This window comes from Choloepus didactylus, chromosome 1 (genome assembly GCF_015220235.1).
Source record: "Choloepus didactylus isolate mChoDid1 chromosome 1, mChoDid1.pri, whole genome shotgun sequence".
In the NCBI taxonomy this organism is placed as follows: Eukaryota; Metazoa; Chordata; class Mammalia; order Pilosa; family Megalonychidae; genus Choloepus; species Choloepus didactylus.
This window is the reverse complement of record NC_051307.1, coordinates 243,858,393-243,877,282: the sequence shown is the minus strand read 5'-3', so window position 1 is coordinate 243,877,282 and position 18,890 is coordinate 243,858,393. Positions and strand designations below refer to the sequence as shown.

Here is an 18,890-nt window from a genome sequence, read left to right as displayed (position 1 = left end):
CTGTTTTGACCACTGTGGTTTTATAGTAGGCTTTAAAGTCAGGAAGTGTAAGTCTTCCCCCTTTGTTCTTCTTTTTAGAATGTTTTTTGGCAATTCGAGTCCTCTTTCCCTTCCAAATAAATTTGATAACTAATTTTTCCAAGTCATAATTAGGTTGTTGGAATTTGGATTGGGATTTGCATTGCATCTGTAGATCAGTTTGGATAGAATTGTGTTTTTCTGTGGAAGGGTCTTTTGCATCCTGATTAAGTGTATTCCTAGGTACTTGATTTTTTCAGTTGCTATTGTGAATGGAAATATTTTTCTTGATTCCCTCTTCAATTAGAGGTCATTACTATTGTATAGGAACATTACTGACTTATGGTGCATTAAATCTTACATTCTGTCACTTTCCTGAATTTATTAGCTCAGGTAGCTTTGGTCGTCGATTTCTCAAGATTTTCCAAATATAAGATCATATCTCCTGGAAATAATGACAATTTTACTCTTCTTCCTTTCCAATTTGGATGCTTTTATGTCTAGGTCTTGCCAAATTGCTTTGGCCAGAACTTCTAGCACAATATTGAATAATAATGGGTGATAGTAGGCATCCTTGTCTCATTCCCGATCTTAGGGGAAGACTTTCAGTCTCTCTCCATGAGTACTATGTTGGCTATGGGTTTTTTCATATATGCTCTTTATCATATCGAGGAATTTCCTTCAATTTTACCTTTTTGAAGTGTTTTATTGAAAAAAGATGCTGAATTTTGTCGAATGCTTTTCAGCATCTATCAAGATTGATCAGTTGATTTTTTCCCTTTCATTTTGTTAATTATTGTATTACATTAATTGATTTTCTTACGTTGAACCACCCTTGCAATGCCCGGAATGAACCCCACTTGGTCCGTGGTGTATAATTCTTTTACTGTGCCTTTGGATTTGATTTGCAAGTATTTTGTTTGAGAATTTTTGCATCTATATTCATGAGGGAGATTGGTCTGTAGTTTCCTTTCTTGTAGTATCTTTATCTGGTTTTCATATTAGAGTGATGTTAGCTTCATAAAATGAGTTAAGTAATATTCCTTTTTCTTCAATTTTTTGGAAGAGTTTGAGCAGGAATGGTGTTAGTTCTTTTGGAAGATAGGTAAATTCCCTACGAAAGCCATCTGGCTCTGGGTTTTTATTTGCAGGAAGACTTTTGATAACTGACTGGATATCTTTAGTTGTGATTGGTTTATTGAGGTCTTCTATTTCTTCTCAGGTCAGTCTAGGTTGTTCATGTGTTTCCAGGAAATTGTCCATTTCCTGTAGAAGTTGTCTGGTTTGTTGGATACAGTTGGTCATAACACCCTCTTAAGTTTTTTTAAATTTCTTCGGGATCCATGGTAATGACCCCCTTCTCATTTCTGATTTTATTTGAGTCTTCTCTCTTTTTGACTTTGTCATTCTAGCTTGTTGATCTTCTCAAAGAACCAATTTTGATTTATTCTATTTTTTTTGTTGATGTTCTTCAGATCATTTATTTCTGCTTTAATCTTTGTTATTTCTTTTCTTCTACTTGCTTTAGGGTTTGTTTGGTGATCATTCTCTAGCTTCTTCAGTTCAATTAGGTTTTTGGTTTTAGCTCTTTCTTCCTTTTTTTTTTTTAAATTCATTTTTATTGAGATATATTCACATACCATGCAATCATAAAAAGCATACATTCAATTCTTCACAGTACCATTATATAGTCTTTCATTCATCACCAAAATTAATTTTTGACATTTTCATTACCACATGCACAATAAGAAGAATAAAAATTAAAGTGAAAAAGAACGATTAAAGTAAAAAAGAAACTGGTGTGTCCCCCCCCCATTTTTCCACTCACCCATCCATACAGTGGACAAAGGGGAGTGTGGTCCTTATGGCTTTCCCAATCACATTGTCACCCCCTCATAAGCACATTTTTATACAATTGTCTTCAAGATTCATGGTTCTGGGTTGTAGTTTGATAGTTTCAGGTATTTACTGCCAGCTATTCCAATTCATTAGAACCTAAAAAGGGTTGTCTATATTGTGTGTAAGAGTGCCCACCAGAGTGACCTCTCGGCTCCTTTTGGAATCTCTCTGCCACTGAGGCTTATTTCATTTCCTTTCACATCCCCCTTTTGGTCAAGAAGATGTTCTCCATCCCACGATGCCGGGTCTACATTCCTTCCTAGGAATCATATTCCACATTGCCAGGAAGATTTACTCCCCTGGGTGTCAAATCCCATGTAGGGAGGAGGGCAGTGATTTCACCTGCCAAGTTGGCTTAGCTAGAGAGAGAGGGCCACATCTGAGCAACAAAGTGGCATTCGGGAGGGGGATCTTAGGCACAATTATAGGCAGGCCTAACCTCTCCTTTGCAGCAACAGTCTTGCCAAGGGCAAGTCCTGTGGTAGATAGCTCAGCCCATCAAATCACCAGTCCCCTATGTCTGTGAGCCCATCAGCAGCCATCCAGGTGGGGAAGCCCAACACCCCTGCATTCTCCACCAACTCCTCAAGGGGGCTCTGCATATTTTTTTCATTGTTTTTGTTTTTGTTTTAATTAACTCTTTTTTTAATTAACTATATAAAAAAATTTTTTAAACATACAATAAAAAAGCATTTCAAACAAACCATAACAAGGGAGTAAGAAAAAGACAACTAACCTAATCTTTCTTCCTTTTTAATAAAAGTGGTTCAACATAAGAAAATTCCTTTTTACAGCATTTAGAGCTATAAATTTCCCTCTCAGCACTGCCTTCACTGCATCCAATAGGTTTTGATACGTTGTGTTCTCGTTTTCATTCATCTCTAGATATTTACCGATTTCTCTTGCAATTTCTTCTTTGACTCACTGATTGTTTAGGAGTGTGTGGTTTAACCTCCACATATTTGTGAAAGTTCTGGTTCTCTGGTGCTTATTGATTTCTAGTTGCATTCCATTATGGTCAGAGAATGTGTTTGAATAATTTCAGTCTTTTAAAATTTATTGAGGCTTGTTTTGTGCTCCAGCATATGATCTATCCTAGAAAACATTTCATGAGCACTAGAGAATGTATATCCTGGTAATTTGGGATTTAACAGTCTATATATGTCTGTTAAGTCTAATTCATTTATGACATTGTTTAGGTTCTCAATTTCCTTATTGGTCCTCTGTGTAGCTGTTACATCTATAGAAGAGAGTGGTGTATTGAAGTCTCCCGCTATTATTGTAGAAACATCTATTGCTCCCTTCAGTTTTGCCAGTGTTTGTCTCATCTACTTTGGAGCTCCTTGACTGGGTGCATAGACATTTATGGTTGTTATTTTTTCTTGGTGAATTGTCCCTTTTATTAATATATAGTGTCCTTCTTTGTCTCTTATGATATCTTTGTATTTAAAGTCTATTTTGTCTGATGTTAGTACAGCTACTCCAGCTTTCTTTTGGCTGCAGCTTGCATGGAATGTTTTTTTCTATCCTTTCACTATCAATATCTTTGTGTTACTGGGTCTAAGATGAGTCTCTTGTGAACAGCTTATCAATGGATCATAATTTTTAATCTATTCTACCAGTCTGGATCTTTTAATTGGGGAGTTTAATCCATTCACATTCAAAGTTATTATTGTGTAGGCAGTTCTTAAATCAGTCATCTTATATTTGGATTTTGTCAAATCCACCCCCCCCCCCCTTTTTCCTTAAGTTACCCTTACTAATACTCTTCAGTTCTGTGCCCTTTTCCAAACCTCTCTTTTCTTCTTTACTCAGCCGGTAGAATTCCCTTAATATTTCTTTCAGAGCAGGTCTCTTGTTAACAAATTCTCTCAGCATTTATTTGTCTGTGAAAGTTTTAAAGTCTCCCTCACTTTTGAAGGAGAGCTTTGCTGGATAAAGTATTCTTGCCTGGTAGTTTCTCTCTATCAGAATCTTAAATATGTCACACCACTGCGTTCTTGCTTCCATGGTGCCTGCTGAGCAGTCACTACTTAGTCTTATGTGGTTTCCCTTGTATGTGGTAAATCACTTCTCTCTTGCTGCTTTCAGGACTTTTTCCTTGTCTTCAGCATTTGACAGTCTTATTAGTATATGTCTTGGAGTGGGTCTATTTGGATTTATTCTGTTTGGAGTTCGTTGGTATTCTTTGATTTTCATATTTATGTCATTTAAGAGGGTTGGGATATTTTCCCCAACTATGTCTACAGATCCTCTTCCTAGCCCTTTACTCTTCTCTTCTCCTTCTTGGACACCAATTATTCTTATACTTGTGTATTTCATATTGTCCATCATTTTCCTGAACTCCATTTCAATTTTTTTTCACCATTTGTTCTTTTGTGTGTTTTTATTCAATTTCTATGTCCTCTAGTTCATTATTCTTTCTTCTGCCTCTTCAAATCTGCTGTTGTGTGTCTCTAGTATATTTTTATTTGATCTATAGTATCTTTTATTTCCATAAGATTGGCTATTTTTAAATTTACTCTTTCAAATTCTTCTTTATGTGCTTCTAGAGTCTTCTTGATGTCCTTTATGTCTTTAACCAACCCCTTGAAGTTGTTTTGGAGATTTGTATGTACTTCTTTGATTAATTTCTCTGAGTTCTGTGTCTTCTCTGGCTTTTTAATTTGGTCATTTGTCTTGGCCATATATATCTTCTTGGGTCTTTATGTGCTTTGTGATTTTCTGTTGACTGTAGGGCATTTGTTTATCTTGATAAGGTTATTTTGGGAAATGTAGGATTATTTGAACATTTATTTAGAATTTGGCAGAACCACAGCTTGCTGGAGTGTACTTTCACTGTCTTCCCAGTAGATGGTGCTCTTGAGCCACCTCTTACCCTCAAGCCAGCTTTTCCCTAACTGCAGCTGCACTCTGGGTGGGGTCTAAACCAGGTGGAAATCCAATCAGCGCAGCCGTTCTCCGTTCTCCGTGTGCACAGGGGATGGAGGTGGGGTGGACCAGTGTAGTTTGACAGGGAGTCCACTTAATAGCACAGCAGATCTGGTGATTCCTGGGCCTCCAAGTGGATCACTTTTGGGCTTTGGGGCTGCAATCTCACCCTCCAGCTCATCTGTGCCCCCATCCCTGCCTGCCTATGCCCAAAAGCCTCTGGGATGGGATAAGGGCTCCTGGTGTTTCTGTGTGGCACCCTTGCTTGTCCCCACCTCTTGTCTATGCATACCACCTTCCATGGTGGAAGAATAAATGCACCAGGTTTTCTGTGTGCAGTCAATACAGGTCCCGTGTTTCCCAAGTCTCACAGGAGCTCCTAGCTGTGGGGCTGAAAAGGATTATTTCCCCAGCTAATTGCTGAGATGGGTGCATAGGAGTGGAGACTGTTCCCTCCCCTGCTCAGTGGTCAGGTCAAAACTGACAGTGCCTGGCAGTTTCAATTGGATAAAGTGACCCCAGCCTTTCATATGTAGTTTCTCTGCTTTTTCATCCAAGTCCCCACTATATATTGTAGAGGTCCTTTTCTGTCTGCTCGTATCCTGGAACTGCTGTCCTGGGCATTTTCTGCCTTTTCTTTAGGTTTTTTTTTTTTTTCCACAGAGGAGAAGTTTGCTCTGCCTCTCCTATTCTGCCATCTTCCCAGAACTCTAGAAGTATTTTTATGTCTTTCAAAGTTAAATTTATTCAAGAATATGTAATGGGTTTTGGTGCTATTATAAATTATACATTTTTAAATGTATTTTTTAAATTTGTTGCTTGTTTATAGAAGGGCAATTGATTTTATTTCATTTTTCAATTTATTTTTTAGTATACCTACAGTTAATGTCACTCTTTTTGGTGTAGAGTTCCATGAGTTATGACAAATTCATAGAGTTGTGTAACTACCACAACAGCCAATATACAGAACAGTTCCATCACCTCAACCCCCCAAAAAAAATTCCCTCATGCTAACCTGTAGTCAAACCTTTCCCTCATCCTTAACCTATGGCAACCACTGATCTGTTCTCTGTTACTATAGTTTTGCATTTTCCAGAATGTCATATAAATGGAATTTTAATATCTGTAGCCTTTTGAGTCTAGATTCTTTCACTTAGCATGTGAGGTTCTTTACATGGAAGATTGATCCATGTTGTTGCACATATCAGTAGTTCATTTCTTTTTATTACCAACCAGGGGTTCAGCATAAATCACACTATTTGTACAATCTAGGCATAGTGTAAGGAATAATTCAAGTGTCAAACAGCCAAACGCCAGCCAAGGGCCAATGTTGTAAGCAAGCCCTTCTGTGTAAACCTCAGGCCTTCTACGTTAACTCTTTTCTGCTCATACTCCATGGTATGGATGGTCAAAAAGTTGTTTATCCATTGATCTACTGAAAGACATTTCACTTGGGTTAACATTCAAGAGTGGGATTGCTGGGTTTTATAAGTGTATGTTTAACTTTATATGAAACTGCCAAACTGTTTTCCAAATGGCTGTACCATTTTACATTCTCACCAGCAATGTACGAGAGTTCCAGTTGCTCCAAATCTTTGTCAGTCCTTGGTATTATCAGGTTTCTTTTTATTAATTGTGACCATTCCAACAGATATGTGTTGATATCTCATTGTCATTTTAATTTGCATTTCCCTAATAACTGTGACCTTGAACACCTTTTCATGTGCTTATTTGTCATTCAGTATCTTCTTTGGTGAAGTGTCTGTTCCATCTTTTGCACATTTATTATTTGGTCCTTTGTTTTATTATTGTTGAGTTTTGAGAGTTCTTTATTCTGGATACAAGTCCTTTTTCATATATATTATTTGTAAATATTTTTCCTACTCTGTGGCTTGATTTTTCATACTTTAACAGTGTATTTTGCAGTGTGTGTATGTGTATGTGTGTGTGTGTGTGTATTTATGAAGAAGTTCAATTTATCAATTTTTTTAATGGGTCATGATTTTGGTATCATGTCTAAAAACAATTTGTCTAACACAGTGGTGCTTAACCAAGGATGATTTTGCCCCCTAGAGGACATTTGGAAATGTTTGGCAACATCTTTGATTGTCAAGACTTGGGGGGTGGAGGGGTGGGATGATACTGCTAAACATCCTACAATGCACAATATAGCCCCCTACAACAAAGAATTTTCCCATCCAAAATGTCAATAGCGCCAAGATTGAGAAACCTTGGCCTAACCCAACATCACAAAGATTTCCTCCTATGTTTTCTTCTAAAAAAGCTTGTAGTTTTATGTTTTACATTTATGTCTATGATCCATTTTGATGAGTTTTGTTTTGTTTTGTTTTGTTTTTTGTATAAGATACAAAGTATGGGTTAAAATTATGTGGGGTTTGTGTGTATGTTATGTATTTTTTTGCACATGGATATACAATTGTCCCGTCAGCATTTTTTTTTAAATACATTCTTTTCTTCATTAAATGGTCTTTGCATCTTTGTAAAAAATCAGTTGGCTGTATTTTTGTGAGTCTCTTTCTGGACTCTCTATTTTGCTAATATGGTGAATTACGATGATTGTTTTTCAAAGCTGAACCAGCTTTGCATTCCCAGGATAAACCCTATCTGGTCATAACATATTACTCTTTTTATGTTATGCTGGATTCAATTTGCTGATATTTTGTCAAGGAATTTCACATCTATGTTCACAAGGGCTATTGATTTGCAGTTTTCTTTCCTTGTGATATTTTTATCTGGCTTTGGTATCAGGATAATGTTGACTTAATAAAATGAGTTGGGAGATATTCGCTTCTCTCCTAAGTTGTATGGAACTGGTATTATTTTTTTCCTTAAATGTTAGGTAGAATTCACCAGTGAAAGTTCTCACTTGGAGTTTCTTTTGTTGGGAAGCTTTTAATTAAAAACTTAATTACTTTCATAGATGAAGTACTATTCATGTTATCTTTTTTTCAGTGATTTTTATTAGTTTGTGTTTTTAAAGGAGTTGGTCCATTTCATCTAAGTTGTTGAATTTATCTGCATAAGTTGTTTGTCATATTCCCTTTTTATTCCTTCAATGTCTGTAGGTCTTCAGGGATATATCCCCTTGTATCTGTGATATTCGTAATTTGTTCTTCTCTCTCTCTGTCTCTTTTTTCTTGGTCAGTCTAGCTAGAGTTTTATCAATTTGATTGATCTTTTTGAAGAATCAGCTTTTGATTTCATTGATTTTCTCTATTTTTCTGTTTTCAACTTCATTGACTTCTGCTCTTTATTATTTTCTTTTTTCTGCTTGCTTTGTGTTTAATTTGCTCTTTCTCTAGTTTCTTAAGGTGTAGGCTTAGATGATTGATTTGAGGCCGTATTGTCTAATGTGTAAGCATTTGCTTTGGTAAATTTCCCTCTAAGCACAGTTTTATCAGCTTCCCACAAATTTTGATAGGTTGGATTTTCATTTTTATTTAGTTCAAAATATTTTCTAGTTTCCCTTGTGATTTCATCTTTATCCTATAGATTATTTAAAAGTGTATTATTTAATTTATAAATATTTGTGGATTTTCCAGCTCTTTCTGTTAGTGATTTGTAGTTCATTTCTGACACAGTCTGAGAACATATTTTATATGGTTTCAGTTCTTTTAAATTTGTTAAGGCCCCAGAATCTTGTCTATGTTGGTGAGTGTTGTGTGCACTTGAAAAGAATGTATATTCTACTCTTATTGGGTGGAGTCTTCAACAAATACCGATGATATAAAGTTGGTTGATAGAGTTACTAAGATCTTCTATACCTTGCTGGTTTTCTGTCTTCTTATTCTATTGATTACTGAGAAAACAGCTGATGTCTACAAGTATGATTGTGGATTTGTCTATTTTTCCTTAAAGTGCTTTATTTCCCTCCTTACATTTTGGAGCTATGCTGTTAGACATGAAACATTCAGGATTAGTATGTCTTATTGGTGAATTGACTTTTTTATCATTACATAATGCCGCTCTTTATAACACCTGGTGTCGTCAATTAAATTGTGTCCCCCCAAAAAGACATGTCTAAGTCCTAACCCTTGGTACCTGCAAATCTGACCTTATTTGGAAATAGGGTTTTTGCAGATGTAGTTAGTTAAGATGTGGTCATACTTGGTTAGCACGGGCCCTTACCCAACATGACTGGTGTCCTTATGAGAAGAGAGGAAATTTAGACAGAGAGAAACAAATACCGAAGGACGGCAGTTTATATGAAGACAGAGGCAGAGACTGGATTTTTGTTGATACAACACCTTTTTTTTTTTTTTTTTTTTTTTTTTGGACTTCTGGCCTCCAGAATAGTAATAGTAGGAGAAGCAATTCCTGTTGTTTTAAGCCACCCAATTTGTGGTCATTTATTATGGCAGCCCTGATAACCTGGTTATTTTTCTTGTTCTGAAGTCTACTTTGCCTGATAATAAATTCAATCTAGCTTACTTTTGATCAGTGTTTGCAAGGTGTAATTTTCCCATCCTTTTTAGTCTGTGTATATAATTTTATTTAAAGTGAGTTTCTTATAACAGCATATAGCTAAGTCTTGTATTTTTATCTAGTCTGAAACTGTCTTTTAATTGATACGTGATACATTTTGACCATTTATATTTAACATAATTATTGAAATGGTGGGATTTAAGTCTACCATTTAATTATTTTCCTGTTTATCTCCTCTCCTTTTTAGTTTCTTTTCTCTTCCTCCTTTCCTGGTTTCTTGATTATTTGACTTTTTTAGTATTCCATTATAATGTATCTGTTGACTTTTTAGCTATATCTCTTTGATTTTTAATTTTTTTTTAATGTTTGCTGTAGGATTTACAATATACACACTTTGCCTTTCACTGTCTAATTAGGTTTAATGTTTTATCACTTCAAGGGCAATGTAGAAACATTACAACTATGTAAGTCTCCTTTCTCTCCTCTCCTTTGTATTATAGTTGTCATGTGTATTTCATACATATTTTTTGAAACTCCTCAATAATGTTCTAATTTTGCATATTTATCATACCTATTTTAAAGAACTTTTTTAAAAACTTGCAGTGTATTATGTTTACCCAGATATTTACCATTTCTGTTGCTCTTCCCACATTCCTGAAGTTCCAAGTTTTCCCCTGGAATCATTCCCCTTCATTGCTGTGTGTGTAATGTGTCATTTTTTTCTGCCCACTTTCAAGATTCTTTATTTTTGACTTTTAGCAGCTTGACTTTGACATTTCTGGATGTAGTTTCATTTTATCTTTTAGTTTTGTGGAGTCTGTGTGCTTCTTGAATCTGTAAATTCCTGTCTTTCATCAAAGTTTGAGAAGTTTTCAGCCAGAATTTCTTTAAATTTTTTTTCTTCACTCTCTTAATTTGCCAGAGTTACTATCACAAATTCCACAAACTAGTTTTGGCTTAACAGCAGGAATTTACTGGCTCATGCCTTTGAGTCTAGGAAAAGACCAATATCAAGATATAGGCAAGAGTTGCTTTCTCCTGGAGTCTGTAGTGCCCTGGTGCTGGCTGCCAGCAATCCTTGGGGTTCCTTAGTTTTTATCCTCGCCCCCTTCACATGGCAATTTCTCTCCTTTGTATCTGCTCTTCTAGTTCCCACTGACTTCCTGTTTCTCCTTGTGGCCTTTTCTGACTTTGGCTTCTGGTTTCTTCTCCTTATAAGGCCTCCAGTAGTACGGATTAAGACACACCCTGAGCCAGATGGCCACAGCTTAACTAAAAGTACCATGTTTAAAAGGTCCTATTTATAATGATTCACACCTACAGGATCACGGATTAAGAATGTGTTTGTTGGGGTATATAATTTAATCAGCCACATGCACCGATCTCTTTCTTCTCTCCTCCAGGGACTCCAATGACAAAAATGTTAGACCTTTTGATATTGTCTCACAAGTCACTGAGACTTGGTTCATTTTTTCGGATCTTTTTTTCTCTCTGCTTTTCAGATTGGATCATTTCTATTGCTCGATCTTCAGGTTCACTGACTCCTCTTTCCTCTCCATTCTGCTATTGAGCCTATCCAATGAATTTTTTTAAATTTCAAATACTGTATTCCTTAGCTCCAAAACTTCCATTTAATTATTTTTTATTCAATTTTATTGAGATATAGTCACATACCATACAGTCATCCATGGTGTACAATCAGTTGTTCACAGTACCATCATATAGTTGTGCAGTCATCACCCCAATCTATTTTTTGAGCATTTTCCTTGTACCGGAAAAAGTGAAAATAAGAATAAAAAATAAAAGTAAAGAACACCCAAAACACCCCCCTCCCACCCTATTTTTCATTTAGTTTTTAATTATTTTTTATATTTTCTATTTCTTGGCTAAGAGCTTCTCTCTCCCTATTCATTTCATGGAAGACAGTTATAATAGCTGCTTTGATGTCTTTGAAAACTCCAGCACCTGGGACATCTCAGTATCGGTATCTGTCCTTTCACTTGGATAGATTTTCCTGGTCTTTGGTATGTCAAGTAACCTTTGATTATATCCTGAACATTTTATATACTATGTTGTCAGACCCTAGGTCCTTTTAAAATCATCTGGAGAATGTCAATTTTTTAATTTGTTGATTTGTTTCAGTAGACATTAAGCGGGTTAGGTTCAGAGTGCAAGTTCTGCCTCACCTTCTGTGGGCAGTGGTTCCAATTTTAATTCAATATTCAATGCCTTTACGATGCTGTTTAGGTTTGACCCTCAGAGGTGCAATTCAGGGGTTAGTCTGGGACTTGATTTATATGATGATACAGTTCTCAAAAGCTTTTGCTACGCTTTTGTGGGGATGTTCTATGCATTCACAACTTGAGTATGAGCCCAGGACTTATGAGTCAGCTCACCCATGGAATTCGGGCATCCCCTCCTCCCACTCTCTCCTCTGCAGGATTTCCCAATTTTTGGTCTTCTGGGTGAAAAGGCAAGGTTTCTCAAAGTTGTAGCTATTGGCCCTCTCATACAGTTCTCCATGAACAGGCCCACCCTAAGAATGTAATGATAAGAGAAAAAAGATTTTGAAATACCACTGATTCCACTCACACTCTTTGCACATCAAGGCCCCTTTACTCAGTTCCTACATCCGGAGAGATAGGTTTTTTCTCAGGGTTTTTAAATGCCCACGTCATTGCTGCCACTGCCCTGGCAGTGCAATCTTACTACTGACCTCAGGTCAGCCGGGAGAGAATAAAAGAGGAAATAAAATGAGAATTCCCCCCACACTTCCAGGATTACAGGGGCCTCTTTTCTCAGTTCTTTACCTAGAAGATATTTTTTTCTCCAAGTTCCCATTTCCAGTACTCAACTCTCCACTTTAGTTCACCCTCAGTTTCAAGCTGAGAGATATAGGAAGGAAAACAAAAACAAAAGCAAAAACCCAAAGCTAGGACATTCACCACAACCATACTGGTCATTCTTTAAGTTTTGACTCTCCACACACCCCTCTTCCTATTGCTATTGTATATTTTACCAAGTTATCACGTAGAATTCTTTTTAAAAAATATTCTGTCCCGAGTTTTTAGTTGTAGTCATTGGAAGAGATAAGTGTAGTGTGCTTACTTCAAGTTAATCGGAACTGGAGGGCACAATTGATTTCTATATGTTGTCTTTTTATTATGATCTTGCTCAATTGACTTATTAATAATTTATCAGTAGATACTTTTGGTTTTTCTATGTACACAGACTTGATCTCTGCAATATTAATTTCTTCTTTCCAAATATTATACTTTTATATCTTTTCTTGTCTAATTTCACTGGTTAGGCCCTTTAATATAATGTTGAATAGAAGTGGTAATAATAGGCATTCTCGTGTCATTCTGATCTTAGAGGAAGATTGTTTGGTATTTTACTATTATATATGATATTTGCTATAGATTTTCTTTTTATAGACACTCTGTTGGGGATTGAATCATGTCTCCCACAAAGGCATGCTCAGATCCCAACCCTGGTCCTGTGGGTGTGAACCCATTTGTAAATAGGATCTTTTAAGATGCTATTAGTTAAGGCATGCCCAAACTGAATTAGGGTGTGCCTCAATCCAATATGGCTGAAGTCCTTCCAAGCAAAGGAAATTAGACACAGAAAGAGAGTCCATGGGGAGCAGTCAGAAGCTGGAAGAGAAAGAAGAAGATGCAGCCATGTGCATCACCATATGACGGAAGAGCCAAGAAAGCCCGGCTGGCTACAAGATAACAACCCCAAGAGGAAACAAGCCTTCTAGCTTCTGAAACCATGAGCCAATAAATTCCTGTTGTTAAGCCAATGCATTATACAGTATTTGTTTTAGCAGTTAGGAAACTAAAACAGACCCTTTATCAGACTAAGGAAGTTTTCTTCTATTCCCAGTTTGCTAATAGTTTATGTCATGAACAGATATTAAATTTTATCAAATATTTTTTTCTGCATCTATTGAGATGAGCATGTTTTTTTTCTGTTCTATTATTGTCATAAATTATATTGATTAAATTTAAAATAGTCAAACAATCTTACATCCCCAACATAAATCCAACTGGATGTGGATTTCCTTTTTATGTTTCCTTTTTTATGTATTGTGGATTTAGTTTGCCAATATTTTATCTAAGAGTTCTGCATCTGTGTTTATGAAAAAGACTGTTCAAAATTTTTCCTTTCTTATCATACTCTTGTCAGGCTGCCCTCTTAAAACAAGCTGGAAAGTATTTCTTCTTTTTTAACTAAAAAGTTCTTTAATTTTGGGTTATTTCTTCCTTAAATATTTGATAGAGTTTACCAGTGAAGCCTTCTCTGCCTGGAATTTTCTTTCAATAGAAATTATTAATTAAACTTTTTATTTTTAATAGGTTTAGGACTCCTCAAATTTTCTATTCCTTTTGTGTACATTTTGTTAATTTGGTTTTTCTAGGAATTTATCCATTTCATCTAAATGTTTAAAGATGTTGAAATAAAAGTTTTCAAATTCCGTTTTATGATAGTTTAAATGACTATAGGAACTTTAGCAATGCCTCTCTTTTATATTACTGGTATTAGTTATTTGTGCCTTTTTTCCTTAATCAGTCTTTCCAGGATTTATCAATTGATTAGCACTTTCAAGGAACCAAATTTCAACCTTTGAATCTCATATAATTTTTATTTCTTTAATCTATGCTCTTTATTATTTCCTTCTGTTTACTTTCTTTGGGTTTAATATGCTCTTTTTCTGACGTTTTGAGATGGATGCTTAGATAATGATTTTTGAAATTCTTTTGGCATATGTGCATATAATGCTATAAACTTCACTCTAAGCCCAGCTTCTGTTGCATTCCACAAGTTTTGATATGCTGTATTTTCATTTTTTTAACTTAAAAATAGTTTACAATTTCCATTGTGATTTATTTCTTGTCTCATCAATTGTTTATAAGTGTGTAAATAATACTTCTTGGGGATTTTTCTAGTGACCTTTTTTTTTCTTTCTTTCTTTCTAATGTTTAATTGTGCTGTGGTCAGAAAAAAAACTGTATGATTTCAATCCTCTAAAATTTTTTAGACTTGCTTTATGGCCCAGCAAGTGGTAAATATTTCATGTGCATTTGAAATGAATGCATAGTCTACAGTCATTTGATCTAGTGCTTTGTTGGGGACGATTAAGGTAGCATGTATAAAATCCACCCTCAGCGATGCTGGAGATATGCAACATAACAGCTGGGGCTAATGTAACAACAGTTTAAGTTGCCCTCAGCCTTCTGTGGAAGTGATAGCCGTTTGCGCCTAAGATTCACATCTAGGGTGCTAGCTTTACTACCTGCCTTCTACCCGGCAACAGCATCTACCAATCCTGTGCTAGCCTTACATCTGCCATCCGCCCTAGCAACAGCAGCAGCCAATCCTAGGCCGCCACCCGTTCGTACTAGCCACTCCCTCTACCTTAGGGTATATATACCCTGCCTCTTCAATAAAGTTTTGCAGCTTGATCAGAAACCTGTCTTGCTGTCATTCCTCGTGTCTCTTGTCCCATACCATTCCTCCCTCACAGGATTTGGAGCTTCCGTTGAACGTCCCGCCGGCCGGGACAGTGCTTTATAAATGTTAGGTCAAATTTGTTAATCACATTGTTCAAATTTTCTATATACCTAACTAATTTATTTTACTTGTATAGTTTACCAATAAAAATGTATTAATATTTCCCACTATGGTTCTGAAGTTATCTATTTCTCCTTTTAGTTCTGTCAGTTTTGCTTTGGATATCTTGAGACTATGTTATTAGGCAAGTACAAACTTAGGATTGTTATATCTTCCTGTGGATTATCCATTTTATCATTAAGAAATCCCCATCTTTACCTCTAGAAATACTTCTTGTCCATCAGTCTATTGTGTTTAATATTAGAATAACTGCATTAGCTTTCTTTTTGTTTTTTTCATTTTTCCTTTTTTTAAAATTTCAGCCTTTCTGTATCCTTATTTTAAGATGCATCTCTTGTAGAAACATATCTGGAGTTTTGTTTTTTATCCAATCTATCAATCTTTGTCTTTTAATTAGAGTGTTTATATTTAGTATAACTACTGAAATAGTAGGGTTTTAATTTTCTACCTTGCTATTTGTTTTCTATTTGGCATACTTGTTCTTTGTTCCTTATTCTCTCTTATCTTGCCTACTTTTGGGTTAATCAAAGTTAAATATATATTTTCTAACTTTCTCCCACTTTTATTTAGTTATAAAGTATTTTACTATTCCTTTAGTGTTTAATTCAGAGATTATAAAATGCATCCTTGGTTTATTAAAGTCTATATAACTTAATACTTTAACCACTTCCCAGACAATGCAATGATCATAGAATTTATCCATTTATCCCACCTCCCTCCTTTGGTACTATTGATGTCATGCATTAAATTCTCTCTCTCTCTGTCTTATTTGCATATATATATATATATATATATATAGTAAATCACCCCATAAGACATTATTTTGAATATTTTTATACAGTCAGTTTACAATTATTTTTGCCTACACATTTACCCTTTTCACTGCTCTTTATTCTTTATTGCACCTCTGTTTCCATTTGGGATCATTTTCCTTCTGCCTCAAAAACTGTCATTAGAATTTCCTTTAGTATATCTTCTGGTGCCTTTTTTTGCTGCCCAAATATGTCTCTATTTTACCTTCATTTTGGGAAGATATTTTCTATGATTGGCAAATTTCTTTTAATACCTGAAGATGTCTTTCAGTGGTATTCTGGCTTCTTTCCTATCTGTTAAGAAGTGAGTTCAGTCTTACTGTTGCTCCTTTGAAGGCAGTGTGTCTTTTTTCCTCTGAATTCTGGTTTGTTTGTTTGTTTTCTCCATGTTCATTTTTTAGTGGCTTTTCTATGATGAGTCTAGATGTTTCATTGTATTTATCCCATTTACAGAAATTCTTGAGTCTCCGGCTTCCATCAGTTTTGGAAAATTCTAAGCCATTATTTCATTAAATATTGCCTCCTTCCCTCCTTCTCTCTTTCTGTCTCTCCCTCTCTCTCTTCTTCCTCTGCTCCAAACTAGGAATCCAAGTACATTCATATTAGACCTTTTCACTGAGTTCCATATATCTCCTGCTCTCTAATCAATATTTTCCACCACCATCCCCCATGTACTTCACTCTGGGTATTTCCTACTGACCTGTAATCCTGTTTACTAATATGCTCTTTAACTGTGTCTAATCTGCTGTTAAAATTTGTCTCTTGAGTCCATGATTTATTCTGTTTTTCAGTTCCCAAATTTCCATTTGATTCTTTTATATTCTAATTCTCTCCTGAAATTCTCCATCTTGTTTCCTATTTTCTGGTACACAGTAATCATAGTTACTTTAAAGTCCATGTCAGATAATTCCTCTGTGTGTATGTGCATGTGTGTGTGCACGCACACACATATCTCCCCTGTAGGTCTGTTTCTTACACTTTTTATTCAGTTCTTCCCTTTTTATACCTAATTTTGTGTGTGGGTGGGTGTGTGTGCCAGATATTGTACATGAAAAATTATAGAAATAATTTGAGCCTCTGGATAAAATAATGTTCCTTCAGAGAGGATTTGCCTTTGCTTTCAACAGTCAACTAAGCAGGGAGCAGATCACCCACATCCAAACAGGGATTAAAGATGTGCTTCAATCTTTGTGACAGTTTGTGTATTTCTATTTTATTTCACCTTTACTCCAAAGATATAGTTCTTTTAGTCCTCAGCCAAAAGCGGGAGCTGTTTACAAGGACTTTCTTCCTTGGTGGGCCCTGAACATCTATTTTTCTCCCTTCAGCCTGTGAACCTGTCAGGAGCTCTGTTCAGCTTCTCAGACTGTCATCCCCAGGGTTCACTTTCAGCATCAGCAATTCCTTGAGGGATAAAGCAGTCCTAAGTGACAGGCTCACCTTTCTTGGTTTCTCTCCTTTTCCAGATCCTGACCCTGAAATTTTTCACTTACTTGTGAGCTCTCCAATGCCTTTAAACAAATTTTATAAAAAATATTTTGTTGAATTTTTCTAGTTTTTCTTAGAATGAAGGTTGGTCTAAAATACCCTAGTCAGCCATTGTCAAAAGTGAAACATCTTTGATGGCTCTGTGAGAAAATGATTGTAAGGTGGTAAGAGAGGACTCAAAGTGGTTAAAGACTATCTTAGTCATCTGGGTGACACTGATGATGTGCTATCTAGTATAGTAGCAGGGAGAAGGAGAGAATTGGACAGATTTGAAATCAGTGTTGGAAATAGAGCTAACAGCACTGACTCACTGTTAGATATGGGATAGGGGAAAGAGAAGTATCATGGATGACTTTTAGGTTTTGTGTATAAGTAACTGAAAAGTGATGTCATTAATTCAGATGGAGAAGAGCAAGGAGAAGTAGGTTTGGGAGCAGTTGAGTAGAAATAAAGTGTGCAAATTACAAACGTACCCCTGTTGGTGTATACTGGGTACTAGTGTGGCTCAGGCCCTGGCCCAGATGGAGAGACCCCAATTCCCATTCAGGTCCATTGTTATGAATTGTCACAGGGCTGTTCAGTGGGCCTCTGAGTCTTTTTATCCTCTGATCCTAGAAATCAGTCTCCTAACTTCATAGAACTCAGTCCTAAAACTCTGAGAAGGTAAAGGGAATTGAAGGAGTTCACACTGCTTTTAGTAGCAGGCTTTCCTGACAAAGTCATTCAACCTCCTAAAACCTCAATTTCCTCATCTGTCAAATGGGCATAATAATTCCAGCTCTGTCTCCTTGCCCCCGTGTGCTCTCCCACGGTCCCATGAAGAGCTAAGATTATTTATGAAATGTGCAAAAGTGCTATTTAAACTATAATGGCAAATAAATGGAGTAGTTGCTTATGTGTTTCCAGATACCCTCAGGAAAATTGTGGGAGATAAAGAGGGAACTGATAAATCTGTTTGTCTACTACACCAGGGTGCTTTAACCATATGCTTTGATTATGTTTGCCTTAGGCAGTGGACAGCAGGGCAGCAAAGGGAAAAGGGAAAGGTTCATAAGGAGCCCTGGAAGACAGCAGCCTCTCCCCATGACGTAACAGTGAGCAAGGGTGACCAGAACCCGCAAAAACTTCCTTCAGTAATCTTTCTTCCAGTCCCAGGAGCTGTAGAGAAGATGCCAAACAGCAAAGTGCTGGGCGGGAGAGGCAGGTTCCTTTCTGGAAAGACAGCCCAAGTCTGGACAGGAGCTGTGGGGAGGGGCTGCTAGGCATAAGCCCTTAGGTCCCAGGCTTCAGTCTCGCAGACACCTGAGCTGGCAGGGAGAAGGTAGGGGGTTTATTCCAAGTGCATGGGATGAACCAAAGAGGAGAGTAAAGTCAGGTTAGAGTGGGAAGGGGAATGAGGGTGCCAAAAGCCAGGCTGAATTTCGCATGTGAGGATGAAGTGAACAAATTCATCTGCAGGACCCAGGTACTTTTTGCCCTTTAGGAATGCAGGCTCACTGGCTTTAGTCCTGCTGACTGGTAAAGAAATCTGAATTTCTATGTGCAATCTTCCAATTTTTAGATGTTGCAACTGTTAATGGTTGAGTTTCTGGCAGGAAACAGATGGCACACCCACAGTGGATAACTTAGGGAGATTTGGATAAAAACACTACT

The 18,890-nt window shown here is 36.5% G+C and overlaps 1 protein-coding gene across 1 annotated transcript in view; it reads left to right on the top strand.

Annotated features, from left to right (window-relative positions):
- The window catches only part of C1H3orf20 (chromosome 1 C3orf20 homolog), a 167,367-nt gene that overhangs the window by 101,681 nt on the left and 46,796 nt on the right, over positions 1-18,890 (top strand). The window lies entirely within an intron of this gene.